Genomic DNA, 10,182 nt, shown 5'->3' on the forward strand with positions numbered 1-10,182 from the left:
CCTGTTCCCCCTGAACGTAAAATAAAAGTTAAATTAAAAAGAAAAAGAAGAAGAAGAAGAAGGCCAGGCGCAGTGGTTCACACCTATAATTCCAGCACTTTGGGAGGCCGAGGTGAGTGGACCATTTGAGGTCAGGAGTTAGAGACCAGCGTGGCCAACATAGTGAAACTCCATCTCTATTAAAAATATAAAAATTGGCCGGGCGTGGTGGCAGGCACCTGTAATCTCAGCTACTTGGGAGGCTGAGGCAGGAGAATCACTTGAACCTGGGAGGCGGAGGTTGCAGTGAGCCGAGATCATACCATTACACTGCAGTCTGGGTAACAGAGTGAGACTCCATCTCAAAAACAAAAAAAAAAAAAAAAGAGAAAATTTTTAGAGGTAAAAAAAGAGAGGTCTGGCCGGGCGCGGTGGCTCAAGCCTGTAATCCCAGCACTTTGGGAGGCCGAGACGGGCGGATCACGAGGTCAGGAGATTGAGACCATCCTGGCTAATATGGTGAAACCCCGTCTCTACTAAAAATACAAAAAACTAGCCGGGCGAGGTGGTGGGCGCCTGTAGTCCCAGCTACTCGGGAGGCTGAGGCAGGAGAATGGCGTAAACCCGGGAGGCGGAGCTTGCAGTGAGCTGAGTTCCGGCCACTGCACTCCAGCCTGGGCGACAAAGCGAGACTCCGTCTCAAAAAAAAAAAAAAAAAAAAAAAAAGAGAGGTCTGGAAAGTCTTATACCCCAGGGACTACCCAAAACCTGAATGCTCTATATAAACAGAGAGGAAGAAAAATAACTAAGCAAAAAGGATTTCTTCTCAAGATGCTCAATAATCACTCACTCTACAGTTACCCCGTCAAAACATAGCTACATACTAATAAAGAGGAAAAGGAAAAATTCTTAAAATATACGCAGGCATAATAAGTACAGATTTAATCACTATACGACCTTCCTGGGGTGACAATAATAAACAGCACAGTGGCTCATGCCTGTAATCCCCGCACTTTGGGAGTCTGAGGCAGGAGATCACTTGAGCCTAGGGGTTTGAGACCAGCCTGGGCAAAATAGAGAGACCCCCCCCAATCTCTACAAAAAATACAAAAATTAGCCGGGCATCATGGCACATACCTGTAATCTCAGCTACTCAGGAGGCTGAAGTGGGAGAAACACTTGAGCCCAGGAAGTCAAGGATGCAGAGAGTCATAATTGTGCCACTGCACTCCAGGCTGGGCAACAGAGCAAGACCCTGTCTCAAAAAGCAAAACAAAACCCCCAAATAAATTACACAGCCTTAGGTAGGATTTGTATCCAGCACTAATAATCAGGAAGGGTCCTACAAACCCAGGGCGGGAATTAGGCAGAGACCTAAGGGAGGAGCCAAAAAACTAGACAAAGAAAAAAGGCAGAGACTTAGGACAGAGGCAGGAACTTCAAAAAAGAGTCTGACATCATCAAAACCCAACACAGAGGCCAGGCACGGTGGCTCACGCCTGTAATCCCAGCACTTTGGGAGGCCAAGGGGGCAGATCACCTGAGGTCAAGAATTCGAGACCAGCCTGGCCAACTAAAAATACAAAATTAGCTGGGCGTGGTGGCAGGCACCTATAATCCTAGCTACTCAAGAGGCTGAGGCAGGAGAATCGCTTGAACCCAGGAGGTGGAGATTGCAGTGAGCCGAGATCACACCACTGCACTCTAGCCTGGGTGACAAGAGCGAAATCCGTCTCAAAAAACAACAACAACAAACCCAACACAGAACTCCTGAGCTGCTGCGGGCTCACTGACATCTGGAGCCTGCTCTGCCTCATCTCTGCAGCGTACTTCCCTTTAGATAACTCTCTGCTCCTTATTTCCCTTCAATAAATTCTCTTTGTTGGCTAAATTAGTGGTTTTGTCTAAAATCTCTTTCTCCCAAGATGACAAAGAACCGAGAAGTCCTATGCTTCCTGGTACTGGCATCACCACTTCTGCCATATTCCGCTGGCTGAAGCAGTTCCAAAGGTCTGCCTAGGTTCAAGGAGAGGGAACGTAGACTTCCGCCTCTTGATGTCAATATCATATCCTGAGAAGAGCAAAGAGGATGGGACATATACTAGTGCTGCCATTTCTGCAGAATGCACTGGGCCACGCAACCCCATCTTCCACATTTCTCCAGGCGCTTGGGCTTCACACGCTGGACACATGCTTTCACAACCTTGTTTCTTTCCTTTGCTGTTCCATTGAACAGGAAGGCCCTCACCCACTTCATCATCCTTCAAGGGCAGCTCAAATAACCCTTCCTGGATGACGTTTCCTTGATCCTTTGGGGGAAAATGAGCTATTCTCCCTGTGCACTCCCTCTGCACCCTGGTTGGACCTCTAGTTAGTATGTTTTCCTCTCTGCTATATTATTACTATTATTATTTTGAGACAGAATCTCACTCTGTTGCACAGGCTGGAGTGCAGTGGCATGATCTCGGCTCACTGCAATGTCTGCTTCCCAGGTTCAAGCAATTCTCGTGCCTCAACCTCCTGAGTAGCTGGGACTACAGGTGCAGGCCACCACACCAGGCTACTTTTTGTATTTTTGGTGGAGATGGGGTTTTCCCATGTTCACCAGGCTGGTCTCGAACTCCTGACCTCAAATGATCTGTCCACCTCAGCCTCCCAAAGTGTTGGGATTACAGGCATGAGTCACCGCACCCAGCCTCTGCTATATTATTTAAGTCTATCTCCCCAACCCCACCGTGAGACTGTTAAATTCATCTTCCAACCTCCATTGCCTAGCCCATGGTCTGGCCCAGAGGAAGTTCTGAATAATTATGTTTGCCAAGTTACGTGTACATCTGAGAGATGGCCCAAGAAAGAGAGGCAGTCATGGCAGGATGGTCATGATTCTGTGTGGAGCATCAGCTTCTAGACCCATCAGGCTTGTTCTAAGTCAGGGACCTTCTGTTGAGGAGATCCTGCATATTGGTGTCAAAGCTGGTCCTGGTGTCCCAGATCCCAAGATTAAGGTAAATATGCAGAACCATGTCTGTGAAGCAGAATTGCCCCTGGCTGGGTCTGGAGTGAGGAAATTGCGGAGGAAAACGTTCTTAGTTACAGTTACACTCACTCAGCCTTGACTACAGCCTGACACTGCAGATTCACGGTCTCAGATTTAACATATCTAAAATGTTCTGTTTCTCCCACTCAGTCTCACCCTGGCCCAGCCTCTGCCTCCCCAAGTCTTCCCATTTCAAAACACAGCCCCCTTTGCTCAGGCTGAAACCCCCCCATGACCACTCCTTGAATCCTTTCCTGTGTTCACACCCCACACTCCAGCCATCCTCAAGTCCCAGCAGCACCACCTTTGAATAAACCCTGAATCTGATCACTTCTCCTCTTCTGCCCCACCACCCTGGCCAAACCACCACCATCTCATCCAGATAGTTGCAGAGGCTCCGGATCATTCTCTACTTCCACGTTCTCCTCTCTCATCCTGACCATCTGCACAATAGCTCAAGCGACCTTTCTGAAACATACATCAGGTCGCATCACTCTTGTGTGCAGACCCCTTCCAAGGGCCACCCATAACCCTGGGGGGTGAAATCCCAGCTCCATGCTTGGTATGAAGGCCCTGAGTGATGTGCCCTTTGGTCACCCCTTCCTCTCCTCATGGTCACTCCGGTGGCTCTCCAAGCTCCAGTCCCATTGGCCTTCCCCTCTTTCTCAAGCATGCCAGCCTTGTTCCCATCTCCAGCACTTTGCACTGGCTGTTCCCCATCCTTGGATGCTCTTCTTCCCATCTCATGATTGGCTCTTTCAAAGAGGAGCTCTAGCTTCTGGTCACCCTCTCCCACTGCCCTGCTTTTCCTTCCTCTGTGGTTCTTATCCCTACTAGAATTATGATATGTAACTATTGGTGGACTTTGTAAACCAAAAATCAAATCCTAAGCTCCCCAAATGACTGAACGGACCCCCCACCCCGAATCTTGGACAGAGGGGTCCCAAAGAAAATCTGAAAACCTAATTCAGGCCATGATGGGAAGGGAGGTTGGACACACCTCACTATACCCCTTCCATTTTGGAGTTCAGGCACAACTGACCCTGGTACAGTGTCACATGATACATAGCAGGCCCTGAAGGAAATCAAACTATTTTACCCCCAAATATATTTGTCTGACATGTTTTGGAATGGCCCTGCAAAGCTGTCTCTTGAGGGGGAAAATTTGCACTCTGTAGAGAACGCCCTTCCCTTCCTGGGTCTATTCCTGATGCAGGAGAGATTTAACTAAGAGTCTGACACCTTTTAAGGTCTGATAAGATACAGTTACCATCAATTTTCTCTGAAGCCTGCTACTCAGAGTCTTCATCTACATAACAAGAACCTCAGCTTCCACAACTCTCCTTTCCTTTCTCCTGACTTCAACTCTTCAGGCAAAGCTTAACTGTTTCAACCAATTGCCAATCAGAACATCTTTGAAACCACCTATGACCTGTAAGCTCCTCCTACCCCTTGAGATGCCCCACCTTTCTCAGTGAACTAATGTATACCTTCCATGCATTGATTTATGTCTTTGGCTCTAACTTCTGTCTCCCTAAAATGCATAAAACCAAGCTGTAACCCAACTACCTTGGGCACATGTTCTCAAGACCTCCTGAAGCTGTGTCATGGGCCATTTGGCTTAGAATGAACCTCTTCAGATCTTTTACTGAGTTTAGATTTTTCATTTGTATTTTTTGGTCACCAACTTGTTTGTTGTATGTCTCTTTCAGTAAAATGTCAAGTCCAGGAGACCAGAGACCATGTCTATCCAGGGCTGTGTTGGTCCTTGGCACCTCTCCTGTCTGCAGCATGCTTTGCACTGGGTGTGGATTTAGGGAGGCAAGTGGCAGGAGGACCCTTACTCACCTAAAACAGGCAAGGAAAGAGGCAGTACAAGAAGCAACAAAACAAAGAGAAAAAAAATAAAATAAAATAAAGCAAAAAACAAAAACAGCTGGAATCAGAAAAGAGTGGCTGGTCTTCCTGAAGGAGATCTGCTGCCTTCTGGTGTATTGTACTCCTAGCCTCTGCAGAAATGAGGTCCTTATCCTTTGGGGCTTGTTCCTTGGGATCCTGTATGTGTGGGGGCCTCAGGGTTGGGGAGCTTCCTGGGAAATGCAGAACTGCCCCCACATGTTCTGCAGCCCCTTGACTGTTTTCTGCCTTCCCAGAGGAGCCTTGGAACTGGATCTCACCCAAACATAGCTGCCCCCTCAGCTTCTGTTCATCTTTTGGCAGGGGGATTATATTCACCAAGCTGAGCAACTAGCGACCTCCTTCAGCACCCACTGGGGAAGAAATCATTAATGCCAAACACAAAGAAACTCCAATTTGCAGTTCCTTTACAGCCATTCCCAGCATTCGGATAATGAATGTGTTTTGCACACAGTTGTAGGAGGTAGGGCTTCAGGAGACGGGAGTAAAGAAGTCCCAGGTCTTTGAGCACAGGCAGCTCTGCCGATTTCAGGCAGTGTGACCTGTGACCTGAAGTCTTCCTCTGTGAAATCGGGGTGGTTGTACATACCTTGTACATACCTGCTTACCTGGCAAGCGTGGTGGGAATCACCAATTATGACAATGGACAGGTCGCTGCTTGGTAAACAGTTTCATTGCGCTCTATCTTTGATTGCACCTCACTTGGATATCCCCTTTACAATGTAAGAAACTTGGCTCCAGTTTTCCTGAAAGAGCTTGAACTTGGCTTTCCCTTAGCATAGTCATGCTGTTCATGATTGTTGTAACCACCTTGGCAACTCCAAATAACAAGAAGGCCAAGGCTCATATAAAGAACTCACTTGCCCCTTAGACTTAGAGTTGATGTTCAAGAGGAACATAGGAATATGCTGTGGACTTTTCAAGGGTCCCTAGAACCCTCCTCTTCCCTTCTTTTCTTGTGAATCTCTAGGCAGAGGGAGATGGTCAGGTCCTACTCTGTCCAAGTAAGTGGATGAGGCAGAGGAACCAGGGGGTCTCCACAGGGGTTGGTTAGTGGCTCGAGGACAGGTTGGGAAGGGCACAAAGACAGGCAGAAGAGGGTCTGGCACCTGGTGGGTCTAAGTGGTGGGTCTATTCCTCAGAAAGACCATGAGAGACACATAGCATTCCTACTTTTCAAGAGGAAAATTGAGTGTGCTCTGTCCCAGAAATGTCCTGGATGAAACAGCTTCTCATCTTTGCCCTGCAGTGACTCTGGGCCCCAGCCTATTCTTGGGGACTGGAACCCTTGCACTGAGAATGCTGACCAGCAAGGCAAAAATTATGAGTTTGTCTTCCTGATAACCTGAAGGAGTGTGTGTGTGTGTTTGAATGAGTATCTGTCTCACACTCATTGTCCATCCATCCATCCATCCATCCATCCATCCATCCATCCATCCACCCATCCATCCATTAATGGATGGATCCACCATTCGATCATTAATCAACAAACTTGTACTGGGCTCCTAACATACAGGACTTCCACACCTGTTGCCTTCCGACCTTTTCAACCCTGTGAAGTCAGGCCACTCATCCCATCTTACTACCAGTGCCACTGAGGCTTAGGGAGTCTAAGAGCTCCCAGGGTCATGCAGTGACATCATGTAGGGTTGGGATTAGAACCTAGATATTCTGTCTAAAGTTGACTGTTCTATCTAATGTAATAACAGTTATCGTTATGTCCAGTTTGTGCTTTGTGTTAGAGCCCGAACTAGGGGTTTTATGCCTATCTTACTTAATACCCGCTGCTCTGGTTTGATCGTGTGTTCCCTCCAAAATTCATGTTGAAACTGAACCTCCATTGTGGTGGTATTGAGAGGTGGGGCCTTTTTGGGAAGTGATTAAGTCATGAGGACTCCCACTCTTATGAGCAGATTAATGCCCTTTACTTCTCTTATTCTTCTGCTCTTCTGCCATGTGAGGACTCAGAGTTTGTCCCCTTTCCATCCCTTCCTCTATGTAAGGACACCTGGATGGCCCCATCTATGAGCAATGGGCCTCCTCTAGACACCAAACCAACCGCTGTCTTGATGTTGGACCTCCCAGCATCTAGAACTGTGAGAAATAAATTTCCGTTCTTTATAAATTACCCAGTCTATGGTCTTTTGTTATACCAGTTGAACAGTTTGGATATTTGTCCCCTCCAAATATCATGTGAAAATGTGATCTCCAATGTTAGAGGTAAGGTCTGGTGGGAGTGTTTGGGTCATGAGGTTGGATCCCTCATGAATGTCTTGGTGCCATTTTCTCAGGAGTGAATGAGTTCTCACTCTTAATTCCCATGATAACTGATTCTTAAAAGGACTCTGGCACTTCCCTCCTCTCTGTCTTGCTCCATTTCTCATCATGTGATATGCTGGCCCCCTTCACCTTCCACCATGAGTGGAAACTTCCTGAGGTCCTCCCCAGAAGCAGATGCTGGCACCATGCTTCTTGTACAGGCTGCAGAACTGTGAGCAAAATAAACCTCTTTTCTTGATAAATTACCCAGCAAAGGGACTAAGACACTCACCTTTTGAGGTGAACAGTATTCACCCAACTTTACAGCTGAGTCAATAGAGGCCAAGAAGGGTTAAATGATTTGCCCAAGGCTATTCAGTGTGGAAGTCTTGGTACCCTGGGTGGGACAGACCAAGCAGCTGGCAGCTGCCATGGAGCCTGCAGCCTGGGGATAGAGGGAACTTTGCCTTGGAGAACAGAGGGTGTGGTGGCTCTCTCAGGCCTCCAGAGGTCCAGCCAGCCCTAGGCTGAAGCATTCTGCAGAAGTCTTTCATAGAGGAGGTCCTGTGAGCCAAGCGGCCCAGGGATTTGAAACTGGGATTTGAACTCTCATCCTTCTGAATTGAAGGTCATGTCTGTTACAAATCCCACCCTCCACCCCCTGCTTACAATGCATAGTTAAAAACCAGCTTTATTGAATATAATTCACGTGCAGTGCAATTCATTACACAACTCATTGGGTTTTAGTATATTCACAGAGTTAATTGTCACTAGAATTTTAGAACATTTTCATCACTTAAAAAGGAAGCCCCACCTTTTATCTGTCGTCCCCCAAACCCCATACCCCTGGGCCCTAGGCAAGCATAAGCTACTTTCTATCTCCATAGATTTGCTGATTCTGGACACTTCGATACAAGTGGAATCATACGATATATGATCCTTTGTGACTGCCTTCTTTCACTTAATGTGATGTTTTGAGATTCATCTATATTGTAGCATGCATCAGTACTTCATTGTTTTTTCTATGGCTTAATAATATTCCACAGTGTGGATAGTCCACAGTCCACATTTTGCTTATCCATTTATCAGTTGATAGTCATTTGAGTTGTTTCCACTCTTGGCTATGGTGAATAATGCTCATAATGCATATTTAAAATTTTTTATTTAATTTTTTAAAATTTTTTATAGATGTGGGGGTACACATGCAGTTGTGTGTTACCTGAATATATTGCATAGTGGTGAAGTCTGGGCTGCTAGTGTACCTATCACCCAACTAGTATGTATTGTACCCAATAGGTAGTATTTCATCCTTCAGCTCCCTCCCACCTCCCCACCTTTTGCAGTCTCCAATGTCTATAATTCCACTCTGTATGTCTGTGTGTACCCATTGTTTAGCTCCTGTTTGTAAGAGAGAAAATGTGGTTCTTGACTTTTTGTTTCTGAATCATTTTACTTAGGGCAATAGCCTTCAGTTCCATCCATGCTGCTGCAAAAGATTATTTCATCCTTTTTCATGGCCAAGTAGTATTCCATGATGTGTGCGTGTGTGTATGTGTGTGTGATATATATATATATACACACACACACACAATATATATATATATGTTGTGTGTATATATATATACACACACACACAACACACACACACACAGACCATGGAATACTACTACAACAAAAATGCAAGATATCTATGAGATACATGTCTAGATCTCACATTTTCTTTATTCAAACATCTATTGGTAGACACTTAGGTTGATTCCATGACTTTGCTATTGTGAATGGTGCTGTGATGAAAATATGACTATAGGTGTCTTTTTGACAAAATTTATTTTCCTTGGGTAGTTACCCAGTAGTGGGATTATAGGACTGAAGAATATTTCTATTTTCACTTCTTTGAGAAATCTCCATACTGTTTTCCATAGAGGTTGTACTAATTTACATTCCCACCAATGATGTATGAGCATTCCCTTTTCTCTGCATTTTTTCCAACATCTGTTGTTTTATGACTTTTACTAATAGCCATTCTGACTGGTATGAGATGGTATCTTATTGTGGTTTTAATCGTATTCCTCTGATGATTAGTGATGTTGAGCATTGTTTCAAATGTTTTTTGGCTACTCGTTTGTCTTCTTTTGAAAAATGTCTGTTCACGTCCCTTGCTCACTTTTTAATGGGGTTATTTGTTTTTTCCTTGTTGAGCTGTTTATGTTCCTTGTAGATTCTGGACACTAGCCATTTGTTGGATGCATTTACAATGCATTTAGAAAAGAGAAGATAGAAAAAAAAAAAAAAAACCCACAGAAGATAAAAGAGACCCAAGGCCTGGTCAGTTCACATTGCCTACTTGCCCATCTCAAGAACGGACAGTGTGTTGGGTGCAGTGGCTCACACCTGTAATCCCAGCACTTTGGGAGGCTGAGATGGGCAGATCACCTGAGGTCAGGAGTTCGAGACTAGCCTGGCCAACATGGTGAAAAAAAAAATGGCCGGGTGTGGTGGCACATGCCTATACTCCTAGGTACTCAGGAGGCTGAGGCAGAATAATTGCTTGAACCCAGGAGGTAGAGGTTGCAGTGAGATCCCGCCACTGGGATCTCAGCTCTAGCCTGGGTGATAAGAGTGAAACTTCGTCTCAAAAAAATTGAAAAAAATTAAGAATGGACAGTGTGAGGGTGGTCATGGTGAGGACAGAGAGCTGACCTAGCTGCCACCCACCCTGAGGCCATGCCCCGGGCTTAAATAACCTCCTCTATGAGAGACTTCTTTAGAATGCTTCAGCCTATGGCTGGCTGGACCTCTGGAGGCCTGAAGAGAGCTGCCACACCCTCTCTTCTCCAAGGGAAGGTTCTCCCTCTCCCCAGGCTATAAGCGCCATAGCAGCTGCCAGCTCCCTGGTCTGTTACACCCAGAACAGGGATCAGGGAGACACAGGGTGCTGGCATTTTCTCTGTACACTCCTATAGCCAGACAGCCCCAGGCCCCCGCCTCTC

The sequence above is a fragment of the Macaca fascicularis genome, chromosome 3 (assembly GCF_037993035.2).
Source record: "Macaca fascicularis isolate 582-1 chromosome 3, T2T-MFA8v1.1".
NCBI lineage: Eukaryota > Metazoa > Chordata > Mammalia > Primates > Cercopithecidae > Macaca > Macaca fascicularis.